General features: G+C 33.6%; 1 pseudogene; it reads left to right on the forward strand.

The window, feature by feature from the left end:
* LOC149142943 (alpha-bisabolene synthase-like) overlaps nucleotides 1-7,811 on the forward strand; it is a 76,225-nt pseudogene extending 68,414 nt beyond the window's left edge.
* Nucleotides 7,812-24,577: the final 16,766 nt, after the last annotated feature.

A 24,577-nucleotide genomic window follows, 5' to 3' on the forward strand; every position in this document is an offset into this window, starting at 1 on the left:
ATAATGTGCTTTTAGCTTGTAACATGGCTGAAACAAACAGTGATGATATATGGTTTCTAGACTCCGGTTGCAGTAACCATATGACAGGAAACATAGCCTTGTTTTCCAATTTAGATCAAAGTGTGAAGTCACAAGTCACACTTGGGACTGATAGTAAAGTTTCTGTTATGGGAAAAGGAGAAGTAAAAATATTTACAAAGAAAGGTGAAAAGAAAACCATAGAAGATGTCTATTATGTTCCTAGAATGAAGTGTAACCTCTTAATTATTGGACAGCTTGTTCAAAAGGGGTACAATGTTTTCTTTGTGAATGATGTATGCACCATCATGGATAGAGCACCCAGCAAACGATGTATTGCTGAAGTGAAGATGACGAGGAATAGGATGTTCCCTCTCAGAATAAGGGCAGATTTGAAAAACAAAGAAGTAATTGCAACAGTTACCCAAGAGGCTTTCCAAAGCGTACCAAAGGATGAAAATTGGTTGTGGCACTTGAGATTTGGACATCTCAACTTTGGAGGTCTTAACTTGTTGAGTAGAAAAGGAATGGTAAGAGGATTACAATTGATAGAGAAATCAGACAGCCTTTGTGAAGGTTGTATCTTGGGGAAACGATAGAGAGAAAGTTTTCCATCAGGGAAAAGCATAAGGGCAAAAGCACCCTTAGAGACTGTCCACTCAGATTTATGTGTACCGATGCAAACCCCATCATTAGTAGGCAGCCAATATTTTCTAACATTCATTGATGATTTCACTAGAAAGACTTGGGCTTATTTTCTAAAGAACAAAAGTGAAGTGTTTGAAAAATTTCGAAATTTCAAAGCACTTGTAGAAAACCAAAGCGGGCTGCATATCAAAGTTTTGAGAACTGATAGAGGAGGTGAGTATATCTCCAAGGAATTCCTACGGTTTTGTAGAGAAAATGGAATTCATAAGCAATTTACAGCTAGGTACACCCCGCAGCAAAATGGAGTTGCTGAAAGGAAGAACAAGACAATCATGGATATGGCGAGGAGCATGTTGAAGGCAAAGCATTTGCCAAATGATTATTGGGCTGAAGCTGTACACTGTGCAGTATATATTTTGAATAGGTGTCCTACAAAAGCAGTGATGAACAAAGTGCCAGAAGAAGCATGGAGTGGGAGAAAGCAAGGAGTCACCCACATGAAAGTTTTTGGATGTGTGGCTTATGCACACATTCCAGATCAGCTAAGGAAGAAGTTGGACAGCAAAGGGGAGAAATGTATTTTCATTGGATACAATGAGGAGTCCAAAGGTTATAGGTTGTATATCTGATCTACCAAGAAGTTTTTTGTGAGCAGAGATGTTCAATTCATTGAGGAGGAAGCTTGGGATGGAAGCATAGAGAAAATAGTGAATGTTAAAAACTGTTTGTCTCATGATGAAGATGATGAGGAGATGGCTGAAATACATCCCCAAACAGTAGCACCAACACAAGGGCAGCAAGAGACACCCTTGAGGAAAATTGAAAGTGCTTCTCCAAGCACACCACAAGGAGGAAATTCAAGTGCGTCTTCAAGCACTTGTACACCAAATGAAAGAGGTAAGAAGTTCAGAAATTTAAGTAACATTTATGATGAAGGTATGAATTCTTTGTTTGATTTATATTGTCATGTTGATGACCCTATTCATTTTGAAGATGCAATTAAGGATAGGAAATGGATAGAAGCTATGGATGAGGAGATCAATGCCATAGAAAGAAACAAGACATGGGATTTGGTTGAACTACCAAAAGGAAAAGAAGTCATTGGAGTCAAATGGGTTTACAAGACCAAGAGTAATGTTGAAGGCAAGATAGAAAGACACAAGGCAAGACTTGTTGTCAAAGGATATAAGCAGCAGTATGGGAGAGACTATGAGAAAACGTTTGCACCGGTTGCAAGAATGGAAACTGTGAGAGCAGTGTTGTCCATAGCAGCACAAAAGAAGTGGAAAGTTTACCAAATGGACGTGAAGTCATCATTCCTAAATGGTGTGTTAAAGGAGGAGGTTTACATTGAACAACCTCTAGGCTATGAAAAGGAAGGCCAAGAGCACAAAGTGTGCAGATTGAAGAAAGCTCTTTATGGGCTGAAGCAAGCACCAAGAGCATGGTACAGTAGGATAGATTCCTATCTACTGGAAAATGGATTTGAAAAGTGTGAGGGAGAACCCACCCTCTACATCAAAGGAAGGATGGTAAAATACCAATTTTTGTGTTATATGTTGATGGTGTTATTTTCATAGGTAATGATGATTATCTCATTGAAAATTTCAAAACAGTTATGAAAGAAGAATTTGAAATGACTGACATGGGTTTGCTGAGATACTTCTTAGGAATAAAAGTAGATCAAAGTGAAAATGGAATTTTTATTTCACAAGAAAAATATGTTAACGAAGTATTGGAGAGATTCAATATGCAGGACAACAAGGCAGCAATCACTCCCATAGTGATGGGATTAAAGCTCAGCAAAGAGGACAACAACAAGGATTGTGATCCTAGCTTGTATAAGAGCATAGTTGGCAGCCTAATGTATTTGATTGCGACTAGGCCAGATATAATGTTTGTTGTTAGTTTAATTTCTAGATTCATGGAGAGGCCAAAAGAAGCACATTGGCAGGCAACAAAAAGAATTCTGAGGTATGTTAAAGGTACTAAAAGGTTTGGCATTTTATATACTACTTCAGAATGTTCATATTTAATTAGATACACTGATAGTGATTGGGCTGGAAGTGTAGATGATCAGAAAAGCACATCCGGTTATGTCTTTCACATGGGTTCAGGAGCCATTTCATGGGCTTCTAAAAGCAGCCTATTGTAGCATTGTCTACAGCAGAGGCAGAATATGTGGCAGCTACAGAAGCAGCATGTCAAGCAGTTTGGATGAGAAGAATGTTAAGGAGCTTAGGCCAAGAGAAGGCAAAAGGAACGATAATTTTTTGTGACAATAGCTCAGCTATTTCATTATCCAAGAATTCGGTGTTTCATAAGAGAACGAAACACATTGACACAAGGTTTCATTACATCACGGAATTGGTAAACAATACAGAAATTGTCTTAGAACATTGCAGGACTCAGGAACATGTTCCAGACATTCTGACAAAGCCATTGGACTAGAAAAGCTCTGAATTTTTGAGAAAATGTCTGGGTATGACTGATAACCCAGCAGTTGAAATTAAAGGGGAGTGTTGAAAATATAACTCCAACTGCTGCCCAATCAAACAACATTTAATTCAACAAAACCGCCATGAGTTTATTGCACCGCTTTTCACAAGTTGGTGGTATTCTCTCAAATACCCCCGATACAATCACCATTTGACGTGTGTCCCCTGTACATTTTGCAAAACATATTTTCATCGGGACGTATTGTTCATTTAGTTTGGGCAAGCGATATCCGTTGGATTGGAAGGAAGGCAGATCATTGTTGATTGAAGCTGAAGTTGCATACAACACTACACCATTTGGACATAGTGTGAAGTTTTGGGTTTGATCGCAGTTTACTGCAGTAAAGAAATTATTGGTATTTACGTTAGTTCGTAGATTGTAGGTGAAATGCTTCAATTTTAATGTTTTTTTTATGAAAGGAAGTATGGCAAATTAAAAGAAAGGTATGGTCATTTTTCTGTTAAAAAATGTACGCAATGTAATGTCTTTTTTTTGAGGTGTGTATTGTAATGCAAGGGAAGAAACGCACAGCAGTGCGAAACAAAAACAGAGCACAGGGTGAATGTAACTTTTTGTTAAAAAGGGAAATGCAATGTAAATGCAGCAGCATGAGGGAAATATATGCAGCAGCGCATATGTATTTTTTTATTGAAATGTAATGGGAAGAATGGATACGTAAGATTTTTTTTATTTACAGCAGTAAATGTAAATGAAAAATTCACACACAGCAGTGTAAATCTTTTCAAAAGGAGACAAAGTAATTTTTTTTGAAGTTCTTGGTGAATCCCTCTGAGAGAGAGGAAGAAATATGTAACAGGCAGTTTATTAATGAATAGAAATTTTTATGTGTGTTGCTGAAACTCTGTTCTCTGGAGAATTTTTTTTTGCTTCCCTGTGTTAAAGATCCTATGGAGAAAATAGAGCATTGTTCTCTGTTCAGTTTATTTGTTTTGGAATTTACCAGAAAATTCCCAACAACCGCCTGCTTGCCACTCTTTCATGTGTGCTTGCACTCCATAAATGGAAAGTTGCGGATGTGCAAGTAGAGCAGGGAAAGAATTAATAGAATTAATGAGCAACTTGTAGGATTTCAGATCATCATCATCATAAGTGTTTTTAATTAATCTATTCACATAATCATGAAAGCAAGTTTTATCACTGATTTTTATTTTTAAGGTTTTAGGGTTTGGAATCGATTTACAGTAATCTCATCTCTATACGAATCTCTAAAACTCAGTGTAAAAAAATATAAACAATATAAAAACAAGTCCCACCACCCGCCAACTTCAATTTCATACTTCAAATCAATTTACAACATCTGCACACTTATACTATTATAGAACTTGCAACAACCTGATGATGTAATTTCCATTAATCTAGACCCTGATGTGCATGGTAATGTATGCAGGTATTGAATTCATAAAGAAAAATATGCAAATAATAAAGGACGAAGGAGATCAAGACAGCTTGGTCATAGATTTTGAGATCATTTTTCCTTATTTGTTGAGAGAAGCTCAATTTCTCCACCTCGCACTTCCTTACGACCTGCCTTATATACATCTGCTGCAAACGAAACGGCAGAAGAGATTAGCCAAGTCAGAGTTCCTCCTCTTAATTCATGCATTGTTTATTTAACACAAAAATTGTACCATATTTCTTGCCATTCATATTCTAATAAATGGATGTTAATTTTGGTTCGCATCTCGAGGGACGAAATTCATGGCGGAACATTGTTGTCATCTTTGGAGGGCATACAAGATATGGTCGACTGGGAAACAATAGTTGATGTTCAAAGCCAAGATGAGTCTTTCTCAGGCTCACCTGCTTCTACTGCCTGCGTCTTCATGCACACTGGAGACATGAAATGCCTTGAGTTATTGAACAACGTTCTGACTAAGTTTGGCAGTAATTCTGGTAAGTATTACTTGAGCCTGTCACCACCATTTTCCGTTTACTTCTTCATTTTAAAATATTGATTTATTACCCCTTCCTTTTTCCTTTTAATTTTCACATTTTAATATATTGATTTTATCCCTCCACACTCCAGTTCCATGCCTGTATCCAATAGATCTGATGGAACACCTCCTTATCGTGGATAATGTTGAACGCCTTGGAATCGACAGACATTTTGAAAAGGAAATCAATGAATCCTTGGATTATGTTTACAGGTATCAACAGAAAATTATATTTTACTAGTGTAAGGATCCATATTTCCTCTGAAAAATGTTGAACGTGGATAATGTTGAACGCCTTGGAATCGACAGACATTTTGAAAAAGAAATCAAGGAATCTCTGGATTATGTTTACAAGTATCAATAGAAAATTATATTTTACTAGCGTAAGGATCCATATTTCCTCTGAAAAATCCTTGTGTAAAATTGGCAAAATCTATCTCTTACAGAGATTGGAATGATCGAGGAATTGGGTGGGGAAGCGTGAACCCCATAGCAGATCTTGAGACCACTGCTTTGGGATTTCGGCTGTTTTGGCTGCATCAATACAATGTATCTCCTTGTAGGTATCAATTTTAATTAATTTTCTATCTATAATAGCAGAAAGTATGCCCTGGATTTTCAGAGACATATTCATCAACTGTTCCATGCTCTAACATTTGAACATTGTTTTATTAACAGTCGTTTTCGAGAACTTCAAAGATGTCGATGGGCAAATCCTTTGCTCGATCGGTCACTTCAACAAAGATGTAGCAAGCATGTTGAGCCTTTATAGAGCTTCCCAACTAGTATTTCCAGGAGAAAACATTTTGGATGAAGCTAAAAGCTTCACTATTCAATATTTGAAATAAGCTCTTGAGAAAAGCGAGACTCTGAGCACATGGAACCATAGGGAAAACCTAAGAGAAGAGGTAACTACACACAACATACATATACTTGTTGCTTGTTTGCTTGATACAAAGGATTGGGTGAATTCCTCATCATTATGAGATTTAATATTTTTTTTTCCTTTGCCACTGCCAGATTAAATACGCAGTGAAGACTTCATGGCATGCCAGTGTCCCCAGAGTGGAAGCAAAGAGATAATGTCAAGTGTATCGTCCAGATTATGTACTCTAATGAAAAAGCGTTTACAAGTAATTTTGTGCATTATATAATAATTGCATAACATGTGCTTTCGTTTCTTCCTCATAAATATAACACTATATATTATGGGACTGAGAGGGTCCTGCATATTCTAATTTCAGGCTGCCCTACGTGAATAATGAAAAGATTTTGGAGTTGGCAAAGTTGGACTTCAACATTGTCCAGTCCATCCACCAAGAAGAGATGAAGAATGTGTCCAGGTAACTAATTATAGTTGTAATAAAGAAAATTATAACCGTTTCACCTACAAAATTTAAGCCATCTCGATCATTGGATGTCTTGATTGTGCCTGATTCTGCATGCACATGACATCACAGTTGGTTTAGAGATTCTGGGTTGCCTCTCTTCACCTTTGCTTGGGAGAGGCCTCTAGAATTCTACTTCTTAATAGCGATGGGTACATATGAGCCCCAGTATGCCAAATGCAGATTCCTCTTTACTAAAGTTGCTTGTTTGTAGACTGTTCTGGATGATATGTACGACACATATGGAACCCTTGATGAATTGAAGCTATTCATTGAGGCTGTCAGAAGGTAGGGACATGTCATCACGATTGGATCGCATTGCATTGCAGACCACTTTGTTTCTATTACATGATGCTGTAGCTAATCAAACACAAGGTTATACAAATTAAGGGATAAGTTCAACATCCTATATGATTATGATGATAATTAAGTTATGTTGGCTCAACATTTTCAGGTGGGACCTTCCTTATAAAGAAAACCTTCCAGACTATATGAAACTATGTTAAAAAATCTATTATGACATAGTTCATGAAGTTGCTTGGGAGGTAGAGAAGGAACAGGGGCATGAATTGGTTAGCTTTTTCAGAAAAGGAGTAAGTAAAATTGAATTGTTTCGTTAATACATGCATACAAGGCTTTTAAGTAGAAAGGATTTTTAAGACGAAAGGATCTCGGTATTAGTTGATTAACATGTGGTTTGATAGTGATTTTTATGTTAATATCTGGATAAATTGATATTGAACAGTGGGAGGATTATCTTCTGGGTTATTACGAAGAACCTGAGTGGTTAGCTGCTGAGTATGTGCCTAGCTTGGACGAGTACATCAAGAATGGGATCACTTCCATCGGTCAACGTTTACTTCTGCTGAGTGGAGTGTTGATAATGGACGGGCAAAATTTGTTGCAAGAGGCATTGGAGAAAGTGGACTATCCAGGGATACGTGTTCTTACAGATCAGAATAACCTCATTTCTCGCCTCGCGGATGACACAAAGACATATAAAGCCAAGAAGGCTCATGGAGAATTGGCTTCTAGCATTGAATGTAACATGAAAGATCACCCTGGATGTAAAGAAGATGAGGCTCTGAATCACATCTATGGCATTCTCGAGGTGACAATGAAGGAGCTGACAAGGGAGTTTCTGAAGGTCGACGATCATGTGCCATTGGCGTGCAAGAAGATGATTTTTGATGAGACGAGGGTGACGATGGTGATATTCAAGGATGGAGATGGGTTTGGCATTTCCAAATGGGAGGTGAAGGATCACATCAAAGAGTGCCTTATCGAACCGCTCCCACTCTAACAGACTAATATGACAATGACCGATTCGATGTAGAGGCTGTGGAGAGAAAACAAATAATTCAGTGTTGTATCGTGCAATTTCCCGTTCCTTCTCTTTCTAAAGCCATATTTACCTTTCCATATATATCCAAAAGCCATTGTTAGCCTTCCACATAAACCTTCCCGTATGAAATATTATGCTAATGATTAATTTATTTTGTATGCTAGGTGATGTGAATCAATTAAAAAATAGGAAAGAATATTAAATCAATCATGCTCATTATCAGTAGAATTACATAAATAATAAACAAATGTGGTTAATAAATGATTATAAATATATAATAATTATATTTATAAATACACATTAATACTTATATAAATCTATATAAACTTCTATATATAATATTTTCTATTTATATATATGAAATGTACATTATTGTATATAGTAGTATATTAATGTATTTAAATATGAATTAATATATTAATGCATTTAAATGTATATTGTGTATTAATGTATGTATATTATTGTTATGCACACTAATGTATATTAATTATAGTACATTGATATATAGTAATGTATATTAACATACATTAATTTATTAGAAAAACCACATTAAAAATATTAATGTGGTTGATATATGTCAATTATTATGATTATTATTACTATTATTATTATTATAATTATAATTATAATTTTTATTATTACTACTATTAATTAATATTATTAGTATTAAAGCCAAGGAAATAATACTAAGGGGTTAACACTAAACCCTATGAATAATATTACACCCTAGGAAAGTGAACCCTTAGATTAATATACCCAATGGATTAATATTATAAACTAACGGTTATAATAAACCCAGGGAATTAATACTAAAAACCCAAGGGATTATAAATCCAAGGAAGAAATATTAAGACTAAGGGATCAACCCAGGGAATTAATATTATAAGCCATATGTATATAAAAGCTAAGATAAATACTATAAACCCTAAAATAAACATGGTTGGTGAGAAAATCTTTGGCATAATGCAACATTTTACCATGGTTCATTATGGTTGATTTCTATATTGAGACAATATTTATCACAATGTGGAACATGGTTGTGTATGGTTGACTGTGATTATAAACCTAAGAGATTTATATTAAACCTTAATATATTAAACTCAAGGGATAAATATTATAAACCTAAGATATATAAACCCCATGGTTGACCATGGTTGATTTTCATATTGAAAATTTGTTTGTCAGAATGTGACATTGGACTATGGTTGACCATGATTGGTTTTCATATTGAGACAACCTTTCTCACAATGAAACGTTGGGAAATGGTTAACCGTGTTTGACCCTAGGTATGCAAAATCCTAAGAAAAATACTATAAACCCTAAAATAAACATGGTTGACTATGTTTTACCATGGTTGATTTTCATATTGATACAATATTTGTCACAATGCGACATTTGCTTGTGGTTTCTCATGGTTGATTTTCATATTGAGACAATCTTTTTCACAATGTGACAACGAACCATGGTTCCACATGGTTGATTATGAATATAAACCCTAAGGATTTATATTAAACCCTAGGGTTAATATTATAAACCCTATGAAAAATATTATACCCTAGGAATATGAACCCTTATATTCATAAACCCAAGGGATTCATTCTAAAATGCCAAGGTATTATAAACCCAAGGGAACAATATTAATCCTAAGGGATTAATATTATAAACCCAAGGTAGATAAACCCTAGGATAGATATTATAAATCCAAGGGAATAACAAGCCCAAGGGATAAATATTAAAAACAAAAGGGAATATAATACCAAGGGAATAATATAAAATCCAAGCAATAACTACTATAAACCCAAGATATATAAACACTAAGAAAAATATTATAAACCCTAAAATAGACATGGTTGACCATGGTTTATTTTCATATTAACCAAATCTCTGTGATAATGTGACGCTGGACTATGGTTAATTATGATTGATTTTCATATTGACACAACATTTCTCACAATGCAAAATTGGACAATGGTTGACTATGGTTTATTTTCATATTGAGACAGTATTTGTCACAATGTGATGTTGGATCATGGACCTGAGGGATAAACCCAAAAAATTGCAATTATAAACCTTAGGTATATAAATCCTAATACAAATACTATAAACCCTAAAATAAACATGGTTGAGCACGTTTTACCATGGTTTATTTTCATTTTGAGACAATATTTCTCACAGTGTGACATTAGACCAAGGTTGTGCATGGTTGACCATCATTATAAACCTAAGGTATTTATATTAAACCTTAGGATTAATATTATAAACTTTATGAATGCTATTATACCCTATGAATATGAACCCTTAGATTGATAAACACAAGGGATTGATATTATAAACCCAATGGATTAATACTAAAAATCCAAGGGATTATAAATCTAAGGGAATAATATTAAACCCAAGTAAGTGTTATAAACCTAAGGTATATAAACCCCAAGATAAAAACTACAAACCCTAAAATAAACATGATTAACCATGGTTGACGACGACTGATTTTCATATTGACAAAATCTTTGTCACAATGGGATGTTTGATTATGGTTGACCATGATTTATTTTAATATTGAGACAACCTTTCTCACAATGTGACGTTGGACTATGATTGACCATGTCTATTTTCATATTGAGACAACCATTCTCACAATGCGACGTTGGACTATGCTTGACCATGGTTGACTATGGTTGATTTTCAGGTTGAGAGAATCTTTGGGTTTAATATCATTCCCTTGGATTTATAATCCCGTGGGTTTTTACTATTAATTTGTTGGGTTTACTATTTCGATGTGTTAATAATATTTACCATCCATTGTTTTAATTATGCTTTGGTTTTGTGTCATACAATTTCTACATTGTCTATTTATAAACCATATTTCATTAAATAATTCATGAGAAGTATTACTTTTAAGGAATAAATATTCTTCTGTCTTTTTAGAAGTATAGTTTTCACCTTTTCCGTTAAGCTAAATTTTGTTCTTTCTGCATGCATGTACATAATGACCCATCTTATTACAATAATAACACTTGATTTTTCATTTCTCATACCTTTGATATGATTTTAAACTTCCATTGTTTCCCCTCCTTGACTTGTGAGGATTTTGATGAGATCTCCTTTCTTGTTCCGAATCTTTTCTCCGATTGTTGCTTCTATTGTTCCTACCTCTTCTTCTTGATTTTGGTCCTCTTCTTCCTCATGACATAGAAGCCTCTAAGTTGAATGCATTTTTGAAATATTCTTCATGCTTGTTTGTTTGCGATTCATGGGATAACAATGTTGGAACATGGTTGACCATGGATGACCATGGTTGTAACAATGTGAAATTGGACCAAGAGGAAGTATTTGCCATAATGTGACAATGGTTATTGACCATGGTTGACCATGGGATTAATATTATAAACCCTGGGTATATAAACCATAAGATAAATAATATAAACCATAAAATAAACATGATTGGCCATGTTTTACCATGGTTGATTTTCATATTGAGGCAATCTTTGTCACAATGTGACATTTGACCATGGTTGACCACAGTTGGTTTTCATATTGAGACTATCATTTTCACAATGTGACAATGAAACATGGTTGTTCATGGTTGGCCATGATTATAAACCTAAGGGATTTATATTTAACCTTATTATATTAAACCTAATGGATAAATATTATAAACCCAAGGTATCAAAACCCTAAGATAAATAATATAAACCCAAAAATAAACATGGTTGACCATGGTTGATTTTCATATTGACAAAATATTTGTAACAATGTGACATTGGACTATGGCTCACCATGATTGATTTTCATGGTGGGACAACCTTTCTCACAATTGAATGTTGGACAATGCCTGACCATGTTTGACCATGGTTGATTTTCATATTGAGACAATCTTTGTTACATTGCAACATTGAGCCATGGACCCAAGGGATTAATATTATAAACCCTAGGTATGTTAAACTTAAGACAAATGTCATAAACCCAAAAATAAACATGGTTGACCATGTTTTACCATCGTTGATTTTTGTATTGAGACAATATTTATCACAATGCACATTTGACCATGGTTGACCATGGTTGATTTTCATATTGAGACAATCTTTGTCACAATGTGGCAATGGACCGTAGTTGTGTATGGTTGATCATGAATATAAACCATAGGGATTTATATTAAACCTTAGGATTAATATTATAAACCTTATGAATAATATTATACCCTAGAAATATGAATGCTTATATTGATAAACCTCACGGATTGATATTAAAAAAATGAAGGGATGAATTCTAAAACCCCAAGGTACTTTAAACCCAAGGGAACAATATTAAATCTAAGGGATTAATATTATAAACTCAAGGTATATAAACTCTAAGATAAATATTAAAAGTCCATTGGAATAATATGCCTAAGGGATGAATACTGAAAACCCAAGGGAATAATATTAAACCCAAGGGATAAATATTATAAACCTAAAGTATATAAACCCTAAGATAAATATTATAAACCCAAAGTATATAAACCCTAAGATAAGTATTATAAACCCAAAAATAAACATGGTTGACCATGGTTGATTTTCATATTAACAAAATATCTGTCATGATGTGACGCTGGAATATGGTTAACCATGATTGGTTTCCATATTCAGACAACATTTCTCATAATGCGACATTGGAAAATGGTTGACCAAGGTTGATTTTCATATTGAGACAATCTTTGTCACAATGTGAAATTGGACCATGGACCCAAGGGATAAACCCAATTGATTAAAATTATAAACACCGGGTATATAAATCCTAAGTAAAATACTATAAACCCTAAAAGAAACATGGTTTAGCATGTTTTACCATGGTTTATTTTCATATTGAGACAATCCTTTTCACAATATGACATCAGACCCTGGTTGTGCATGGTTGACCGTGATTATAAATCCAAGGGATTTATATTTGTAGAAAATCCACGTAGATGCAAGCTAATAATTGTAACATGCTAAAACAATATACTTGAATATACTCTGCCTATTGCGGAAAGCAATTATGATCGCGAAATCATAAAGTAAGAAAGAGAAAGAATTTCAATCATACACAACAGAAATATTTTATGGGGAAAGCCACAACTAAAAACCTTGTTATCTTTATTTTACATAAGTCAGAAAATATGAGAATATTACAATTCTTTTCTCAGGCTTGAGAAACATGTGCACTATCTCTACCTATCTCACTGATTCCTAGATAAGCCTCGCTCAATACTTAACCAATTTGCTACCCTCTAGGATCCTCATTTCCTTGCATTGTTTCCTTGGGTAATTAGGCCCTATTAATTAGGGAGATTCCTAACCATAAATATCCAATTCATCTAAGGTCTTCCTTTGACTTCATGCACAACCTGTACAATTTGGATGATTATACAAATGAGAGTACACTGCCCTTGAACTCCAATCTGAATCGAGTGTTTATCAGAACTAACATGCATGAGTTATTTATGAGTGAATCATCAGTTAATTGGTTTAACACATGAAATGACATCCCACTGTCTAACCTCATACTACGATTGACCATGGTTGATGATGCGTGACCAGGGTTGATCATGGTTGACTATGGCTGACCATGGTGGACTGTGGTTGATTTTCATATTGAGACAATCTTTGGGTTTAATATCATTCCCTTGGGTTTATAAGCCCTTGGGTTTTTACTATTAATATGTTGGGTTTATATTCCCTTGGGTTTATAATACTTATCATCCATAGTTTTCATTATGATTTGGTTTCCTTTCATATGTTTGCTACATTCTCTATTTACAAACCATATTCATCAGATAATTCTTGAGAAGTATTACATGTAAGGAATGAATATTCTTCTCACTTTTCAGAAGTATATTTTGCACCTTTTTCGTTAAGATAAACTTTGTTCTTTCTACTTTCATGTACATAATGACCCATCTTATTACAATATTAACACTTAATTTTTTATTTTTCATACCTTTGATATGATTGCAAACTTCTATTGTTGCCCCCCTTGACTTATGAGAATTTTGATCAAATCTCCTTTCTTGTTGTAAATCTTCTCTCTGATTGTTGCTTCTATTGTTCCTACCTCTTCCTCTTGATTTTTATCCTCTTCTTCCTCATGACATAGAAGCCTATAATTTGAATGCATTTTCGAAAGATTCCTCATTCGTGTTTATTTGTGATTCATGGGATAACAAGGTTGGAACATGGTTGACCATGGATGACCATGGTTGTCACAATGTGACGTTGGACTAAGAGACAATATTTCTCACAATCTGACTATGGTTGACTTTCATCCCTTGGGTTTATAATCAATTTGGTTTTTAGTTCTAATCCCTTAGGTTTATTATTTCTTCCAGTTTATAATATTTATCTTAAAATTTATACACCTTGAGATTATAATATTAATCCCTTGAATTTAATATTATTTCCTTGGGTTTATAAATTTTATTTATAAATTTCAAATAGAAATATAATTATAATTTAAATGTTCATGTAAAATAACATTATTTCTTTTCTCTTTTTTTTTCACTTTTTAACTTTAAATTTAAATAAACATTACTAAAAGTTAATTTAAAATTTAAATAAATATTTTTTCCTTTACCTTTACATTTTTAAAATTAAAATAATTATTACATAAATAATAAAAAATTATTTTAATTTTAAATTAATAACCATAGTTATATCTTCTGGCTTATTTTAAACTAAAACAGCTAATTGTTTTTTTAAATTTGACAACTATTAAAACAGCTAATTGTTTTTTTTTTAATTGACGACTATTTAAACAATATATATTTTTGAAGTTGACTTCTTTTTCATTGGCCTGTACCGAAGAAGATGCGAAATTTGTTATTTACTTTTCAAAAAAGTTTGTGTCATGCATGGAGACGGTAGGAGCTGACTGAATTTAAACACCATGATCGTCGCGATCTCGTCTTTCCATTTAATATATTTAAAAAAAAAATCAACGCCTGTACATCCACCTGGGATTGATATAGAGATGCCTATCTGCAAAATATTTAGCTGTCATACACTTGTATTTTTCTATTTCTAAGGACTTTCTTTTTTCTAATAACACACACGAATTCTATATTACTTCATTTTATCTTATATAGTTTATATAATATAATTCTATATATATATATATATATATATATATATATATATAAAAATATAAATAAATAAATGTAAATATTATAATGGATAGAGAATAAAGGTTGTAATATTATAAAATATTAAATAATAAAAAGGATAATAAATAAATAAATGTAATTTTATTTTATGCATTGCAATAAAATAGATTTAAATAATAATGATACACAAATAATAAAAATATAAAAACTCAAATATAATAAAATAAATATATTTTTGCTTTATGTATATTTCATTAAAATAAATCAAAACAATAATAATGTAGTTATAATATTTTAAATATATAATTAATAAACCTAAAAAATTTAGTAAATATATTACTAAAAATAAAAATAAATTTAAATATAGAAATGTGATATATATTTTTATTAAGATTCATGTAGCTATATAAATTAAAATAATATTTGATGTATGTAATCATTATATTTTAAAATATTATATTCAAATTTAATATATATATATATATAAATAATATGGTAATAGTTTTTATAGGAAAATAAAGAAAATTTAGGTATTATTCGAAAAAATTCAAAGGAAGTTTTTGGAAATTCAAATTACAACTATTAAGTTTTAGAATTTTTAAATGCTACAATGGTTTTAGATGCTATTTAACCTATTTCAATATAAACAATGATTCAAACACTCCCTTAGTCAGATTTCTTAAAAATCACTAGAGAAAAGGTGGCCATCCTTAGTCAACCCCCTATATATATGTGTGGGTGTGTAATCACATATATTACTAACACAACCACATTAAAAAAATGTGATTGATATACCCAAAAGCCTATAGTTATGATTATGATTATTAATTACAACATCTCACGGATCCGGAGGGACAGTCACATTCACTCTTCTCCTTTATCGCTTAGCATCGTAGGCATACGAAGGGACACAATCACATTCACTCATTACATTTCTCTACATTCCACGAGTAGCAACCGTTTTGACGAAGCTTTACCTTGCGTTAGGTGGATAATTGATTCCAGCACTTTAGGAGTGTCTCGCATACGGTATGACTGCAATCTTTGTCTCGCATATGAGTTGAGATGAAAAGAATGCACAAAAAAGGAGCAAGGTAACCATCATTACTGAAGTCGTGTTACCTAAATTCTCGTTATTCACTAAACATATCCACAAATCGTTATCTCAAAACCAGATTTACCCATGGTAGGACTAATTTCATAATTCAAAATTTCAGGATTTGAGGACTAATTTCATAATTCGACTATACGGCAATCGCAACCGACTCGCATGGTTGACCAAAGACAGACATCGATGGATTTTTCCTTCATCTCTTCTCTCAAGCTGACAAATTTGGAATGTTCATCTAGTGCACAAGAATCCTACCATAATCTCTTAATACCTGATGTATGGGAGGAAGTAACAAGATGCGTCAAATAAAACCATAAGGAAGGAGGGATTCTTGGTTGGAAACACATACATGGGCTCCTGGACTCTGGGAATTAGGCCACTAGTGAGGTTGAGCCTGTGAACAATTTCCTTAATAACATTTCTGAAAAACTATTTAGTGACAGGAGGTTTTATACAGTAGGTTGTGCGAAAAACAAATCCACGCTCACCACATCTTCCTACCTTGCATGGTTGCTAGGGCATGGTGTCTAATAGTGAAAACATATTATTCTGCAGATCGTCTGAATCTATGGTTCTAAGAAATTGCATTTATGCATAATTTTGGAACCTTTGTTGGAGTGGACCGAACAGGACTATAAAAACATTCCATCCAATTAAATCTGCATTACAAACACCACTCTAGACAGCTCTCACAGGTGCATACATTTCCACTTACTCTCCTCTTGTTAAGTTTTTCTTATTTCCATTATGAGTACTTCTCCTCACTTTTCTAAACTTCCCTCTAGGAAAGGGAGACCAAGTAACATTACCCTAGAAAGTATTTATGAGTACATTGAATCTTTAGAAAAATGAAGAGAAGAAAGAGAAAATCATTTTAAGCTAGAATTAACTACCATGTTTGACAGTAACCATAAATCGTTATAAAATAAAATACTCTCACTCAAGACTGAACTCCAAGGAATGAAAGGTAGAATTCAAGAAATTGAACATAGCAAACAAGAAATGGTTAAAGAAAATTACACTCTGAAAAACGAGATTAAAAATATAAAAGAACAACTACATAGTAATTCAGCCCTAAATAATATAGAGAATAAATTAGATATTGAACCCATAAAAGAATAAATTATAAACTAATTGTTCTCGATCATGAGCACCACAAAAGCGTCGTACACCTTATAATTTCTGATATAAAAGAACAAAATAATGAAGACACATTAGAACCAGTTAAGGAAGAATTAAAGACAGAATCTCAAATCCAAACGACTTATCTCACCGAAGAAATAAGGGTAGGAAATATGCTTGAGCATAAACATAGACTAATCTGTGTCAAAGTCAGTTGTAATGACCATAAATTAGATATACTTAGGAAATCCTCAAGCCTAAAAGGAACGCGAATCTTTATAAATGATGATCTCATTCTAGAAGACCAAGTTGAACTTAGGAAAGAAGTATAAAATATCAAGGAGGCAAGAAAAGAGAGGAAATGGGCAATCATTAGGAATCAAAAAGTTATTATTAGAGATGAGTCCCAAACACGAGTGATAAATAGGGAATAGCATCACTCTGAATCCTCTTCTGGAATTGTCATGGTTTTCTACTGTGTAGAGGTCGTATGTTAACTTGGATACCAAGTGATATTGATCTTATTTGTTTAGTTGAAACTTGGGAGCATGACGAATCTAGAATCCCTCACCTTAAAGGGTTCACTCTTTGGTCTGTCTAGAATAAGAAAACCTCTAGGAGAGGTTTTGGTGGTATAGCTTGTTAACTTCATAAAAGTAACCCCTTCAAACAATAGATTTGGATTGACATCTATGATTCTACAACCAATAGGATTTTTCCTGCGATTTATTATTTCGCCCTTATCAACTCTACATCATATAAGAAAAACAACCTCGATAATAATTTTCCTTTCAATACCTTACAAAAAGACATCTACAACTTAAGAAATGAGGACAATATCCTTTTTATTGGGGAATTTAATGCTCGAACTTCTACTAACTAAGTTATTATGTTAAGTAACAACTCTAACTCTGACCCCTTGTGGCTTGATGAGGATGGTAACTTAGCCAATAGATTTAAGAGAAAATATGAAGACATAATCGAGAACTTATTCGGCACCGAACTCCTTAAACTTTGTAGTTCCCAGCACCTAATTATTTGTAATGGTATTAATAAATGGCCTCTCTTTAGGCAGATGACCTGTCTCCACAGGTTGGGTAGTAGCGTAGTGGATTATGCGATTTCTGATATCCATGTCCTCAACCATATTAAAAACGTTTATATTTTTAATGGGTATGAGCCTGACTTTAACCACAAATGTTTGTCTTTATCCTTCAATATTTCTATGCAAGATAACAATGAAAGCAAAAGTCTCATTCACTTCGACAGAAGTATGGCTGACCTTTTCTTAAAATATTTGGAAGAGGATTTAGGCTCCCCAAGTCATAATAACAACATTGATAAAATCTATTACCATTTTACTACTACCCTTTCCACCACCATTAGCAAAGTATCTACTAAGACTTTGTATAAGAAAAATAATAGCACTTCCAATCCTTGGAATGACAAAGACTATAAAATTGCCAGGAAAGAAATCAGAGACGCCCCTAATGAAATTGCTAAGATCAAGAATATAAGTATATACAAATCTCTCACTAAGAGGAAGAAGAGGTCATATACTAATAAGAGACAATAGCATCTTCTCCACCTTTCTAAAGTTGCACCTAGAAAGTTTTAGCGGAATGTGCTTGTTCGTAAAACTAAAGATAATCATTATATCCACCTAGAAAATTGTGATAGCTATCTTAAGAAGTATGACTCTTTGGACACCATGGGCATCATATTAAACACTCCTATTAAGGATGATATTTTTTCTTTAGAAGACAATGAGTCTAGGATTAATAAGCTCGCTAATGGGAAAGCTAAAGATATTGAAGGTTACCAAGCTGAGATCTTTAAAATGGGAAAATATATCCTCATTCCTAACCTCCACAAGCTTCTCAATTTGGTTGTAAAGCATGGATTCCCTAAGCTTTGGACACAAAGTCTTATTGTGCCTATATTAAAAAATGGGGACAAAAGTGTTCCCTCTAACTACATGGCCATTATGATTATCCACATCCTAGCCAAGCTTTATGGGATCATTCTAGAAAAAAAGCTTAGCCTTTGGCTTGAGAACAAGGGTAAAAGAGGTAAAGGGAAAGTAGCTTTTAGGAGACATCACTTGACCATCGACCACCTTTTCACCCTGAGGATCATCACATAGGAATGTCTCAATAGTAAAACTGATCTCTTATGTTGTTTGTGGAATTTAGAAAATCTTTCAATAATGTCCCCCAAGATAAGCTCTAGGAGAGGCTTGAAGAGATCATGGTTCCTCCTTAAATAAGGATTGTTGTGATTTGGCTCTATGAGACTTTCATTTCCAAGCTTAAGGCCAATGACATATGGTCTAAAGATATTAAATGTAATATCGAGGTTAAGAAAGGTTGTACCCTTTCCCCTACCCTTTTTGGTATTTACATCGATAAACTAGCTAAGGAGTGTCTAGAAACTACGAGCTGTAAAGGCACCAAGCTTGCTCGTATTATCATTACTCTTCTCCTTTATGTTGATGATATCATTATTCTTACAAGGAGCCATGATGACCTAGACGAGTAGCTTAAGACTCTTCATGTCTACTGCTCCAAGACAGGTATGACTGTTAATACCAACAAGACTAAAGTCACGATCATAAAATCGCAAAAGATCACCCATGGTAGTTTTTCTATGACAACCATTGTCTTGAGCAGGTGTCTTCTTATAAATATTTGGCTATTGACATTCCTTATCATCTCAATTGGAATCATAGCATCGAGAAAAGAATTATTGGAGGTTGGAAAGCTTATTATGAGCTTGAAAACAATTGTAAGTCAACTGATTTGACATTTGGATTAAAGAAAGGTTCCTCTTTGAGACTCTCATCACCTGTCTTATCTTATGCAGATGTGAAGTTTCGGGGTGTAGTATATCTAGGGAGTCATGGAGAAAAAAATGAGACGATCCAAAAGAAATTCATAACTTATAACCTCAAGATCAAGGGAAATACTCCCTATCCTATCCTCTTGATCGCAGCTGGTCTCTCCCCCATTGAAATTGCAACTATGTTTAAATATCTTATGTATAAGAAGAAGCTTCATAATATGGAATCTAAGAGGCTCCCAAAAATTGCTTCTATCTTTAGTCAAAACCCCCACATGTGCCTCAAGTGCGTATGTCATCAAGATGCATAGTCTTGGCTCAACCTTCGGGGGATTAAGGAGGAGATCATCATGGGAAGCAAGGACATTATCAAAGATACTATTACCTCTATTTTTAAGGACAAGATGTGGGATGCTAAGGAGTTGGAGGGTAAAAGGAAGCCAAGGTACTACAAGGAGGTGATCAGCCCCACCCTTGATAACCAGAATTATCTCTCTAAGTTGACTAGCACTATGAAGAAAATGAACATCACTAAGATTAGAACTAACTCTCATGACTTCCCGAGTGAGACCGGGAGGTGGTCTACTCCCAAGACTCTCTGGGATGATAGAATTTGTCATATTTGTGATACTAAGAAGGTGGAAGATGAAAAGAACTTATTTTTCGACTACTCGACTCTTGCCCAGATCCACTCTCAATTCCCTATCATTAGTCACACCTCCAATCTTCTTGACTTATTAAGACAACCCAACTATAGTGATCTTGGAATGCTTCTTTGATAGACCACATTGGGCTTAGTGGACATTAATCATCATCATCATCAATATTATTATTTTTATTGTTAATTAAATTTAATAACATTATTAATTAATTAATATTAATAATAACTCATTCATTCATTAAATATTAAATTAATTAAATAAATAATTCATTTTTATTTCATTCATTCATTAAATGATTAATTGGCTAATTTATTATTAATATAAAATTTTTTCATTAAATTTAATAGTATTATTAATTAATTAAGATTAATAAGAAATAATTAATTTTTAAATAAAATTTAGAATATTTATTATTTTTTTAAATTATGTTAAAAATAGTAAATTAATTTAATTTTATTCATGAAATTAATAAAAATAAGATAAATTTTAAATATCAAAATTCTTAATGATGGAAAATATTTTTAATGTTTGAATATATAGGTGGGCGAGCACACAAAGATGACGACCCAAAAGTGGCAATGGGGTCATTGGGAGTGTAAATGTGCAACTTGATAGAACACACACATGTGCTTGGGCATCCAAGTTCACCCAGGATCGACCTGCCAATCAGATGCCAACTCGACATCTTATTCTTTAACATATTGGGGCCACACAACGATTTTTAAAAGATATTGGGAAAAACTGTTGATTCCGAATCTACATCGAACACCAAATCAACACCATACATTATCTATGGATTTTAGGTAACCATTCATTTATTTTTTTAAATTTGATTTAAAATTGGAAAAAATACCTAAATAGTACCCTAAACACTATTACTATATTGAACTGTAGCAATATGGAACATAATGAAACTCAAACCCACCATCACAAAACCAAAATTTAGAGCAACCAAACTTGAACCAAGAATCAAGAAATCCAAGTGATGAAATTGATGCATTCTTGGCTACTTTGAGGTCACAAATTCAAGATATCCAAATCACCAAAGAAACTTCAAAATTGTTTCTTACAAGTCCAAAAAGTCAATTGTATCATCCATCTCCAAATCTCAAATCCAGTTAACCAATATTTCTAATTACAGGGATAGAATGTATGAACAAAACAAATCTAGTATGAAAAAAGACCAAATCAAATACCTCAACATTATTAAACAAGGTTTCTTGTCTTCGTTGATTAACCCAAGAACTAGCCAACCTTTACTAGTTGACAAAAACTGGATTTATATGGACTGGTACACTTACCAACCATTTTTAGACCATTGGATTGATAGGTGGTTTATAGTATTTGATAAACCTGTCTGTAATTTTAGTGAGGTACCTCTATATTTGTTGAGGAATATATGGTCGTCGTTTTAGCTAGGACTCCACGACAACTACTCTGACATGCGATAATTCTAGCAATTGGGTTTTGGGTCCGCATAGGATGGACAAAATCCTATGTGCAAACTAGCACTAGGTCCTTGTCCACCTAGTCAAAGGCTTAACCCCCCTATTCAACATCCTCTGGAAATTAACAACATTATGAAACCCATACAACAATACGGTGTTTAATCAGACCTGAGTGCAGCATGGTAGGTTGGTAGCATCATCGCACAAGGAGCTACCAATAGTTGATGTTGAGTGAGGGATTGGACCATCCCCTGTTATAGCACAAGTTGAAAAGAATAGCCCACATGGAAGCTCACTTGAGCCTCATACATGTACTGTCTACGAATTTTTTTTTATGGGATCAATAATATATATATATATATATATATATATATAGATATATATATATCTGTGTGTGTGTGTGTGTGTGTGTGTGTGTGTGTGTGTGTTTTGAAGTTGTTATGCCCTCATAAGACTCCTCCCACCCCTAGATATTCATTAGTGCTAGTTTCTGCCACTAATATTGCAGTTGATATTGCTTACTCATTTTGTGTACTGCATAGTCAACTATTGTGAATTAAAACTATCCCTCCTTGCACAAATTTGTCATGTTTTTACTCCACAATATATATTCTTTTACGTTGGGTACAATTGTAGTGTCTATTTAATTTTTTTTATAGACTACGATGAAACTAGGTGAGGAGCCAACCCCACCTGGGGTAGACATATGTTCCTCTTCCCAGGTGGGACTGGCTCCTCACCTGGTGTCATCATAGTCTATAAAAAAATCAAACAAGCACCACAATTATACCCAACCTAAAAGAACATATATTATGGAGTAAAAACATGCCAAATTTTTGCAAGGAGGGATAGTTTTAATTCACCATAGTTGACTATGCAGTACACAAAATGAGTAAGATTTGTCAACTGCAATATTAGTGGCAAAAACTAGCACTAATGCATTATTGCTAGTTTCTGCCACTAATATTGCAGTTGACATTGCTTACTCATTTTATATACTACATAGTCAACTATAGTGAATTAAAACTATCCCTCCTTGCAAAAAACTTGTCATATTTTTACTCCACAATATATATTATTTTAGGTTGGGTATAATTTTAGTGTTTGTTTAATTTTTTTATAGACTACGAATGACACTAGGTGAGGAGTCAACCCCACCTGGGGTAGAAATATGTTCCTCTTTCTAGGTGTCATGTGTCAAATTAGATTTTGTTTAAATTTCGATTTCAATATTATATTTTGGTTTACTATTTGAAATATTAAAAATGTATATACATGTTCTTTTGTTTTCTCATTTTTCCATTCTTAACCCTACATATCATTCACCACCATCCACTATTTTCCCATTAGTTATCCATCATAATCATCACATTTCAACAATGTTTGGTCTGTAGCGTACCTCGACTTGGAAGCTTCAATAATTAGTACAACCCAAGGTTTTGTATCATCATTTATCTCCACCACATTTTCCATCCCATCTACCCACAAGGGCTACATCCATAGACCATATGGTAGCACCACCAATACCCTCCGAACTCCATTTCCCCTCTGCCCCCCCACCCCATTTCAACTACCATTGTTCCATATCTGATTATTTCTATAGATAGCTCCCATTTTGTCCCTTGACCATAAACGCATGATGGTAGTTTAGTGGATGCAATAGTAGATGTTGCCTCTATGTAGGTTGTGAAACCAACTGTACCATTCCGCTAATGAATATCCATCATTGAGGGAGACATCCATGGTGAGATAATTCACTGATGATTTGTTTTATTTATGATGAAATAAAATGAATTTTTTTCTTTTATTATTTATGATGATTTTAGGAATTATGAGCGAATAATAGCCCTGCTCTAATTTGAGCCACTTGTTTTGTGGAAAATTATACTGTTATTCCTACCTTCCTCGACTAATACCATTTTGGTGAGACTCCGTTGTTTGTTAGTCTTGCACTCAGTGAATTCTTCCATAAAATAAAGATAGAATATTATGTGTCATACGGAAGTCTCTCTACATGCTTCAAAAATTGAGTGACTACCTCCCTACCGTCTTTGTCCAGGATTGATTCTTGTAATTACAATTTCCTTCCTTTTGGGTAAATTGGATTTGAGGAATCTTAACAGTCTACATCCACAAATTGTAGTTTGCGAAGAGGAAACCTCCCATCTATGGCACATGCATCACCAACATTGTCTAGAAGTCATGACTCTCTCTTCCATTAACTCATGCATTGATAACTCCTACCGCAGCAGTTTCATTTCAATATGAATATTAGACCCACGAATATTTATTATGAATTGTGTATTGAGATACATTTTTGAATACTGCAATGCTATGCATTTTGAATTTTATTAATGGTGTAATGCCCCCTCCCACATTTACTCACTTTAACAAGATCTTCAAGGTAAACATGCGCTGATTGC

Source organism: Pinus tabuliformis, chromosome X (assembly GCF_031772625.1).
Source record: "Pinus tabuliformis cultivar Carrire ecotype Pingquan chromosome X, CPIR1, whole genome shotgun sequence".
Taxonomy (NCBI): Eukaryota; Viridiplantae; Streptophyta; class Pinopsida; order Pinales; family Pinaceae; genus Pinus; species Pinus tabuliformis.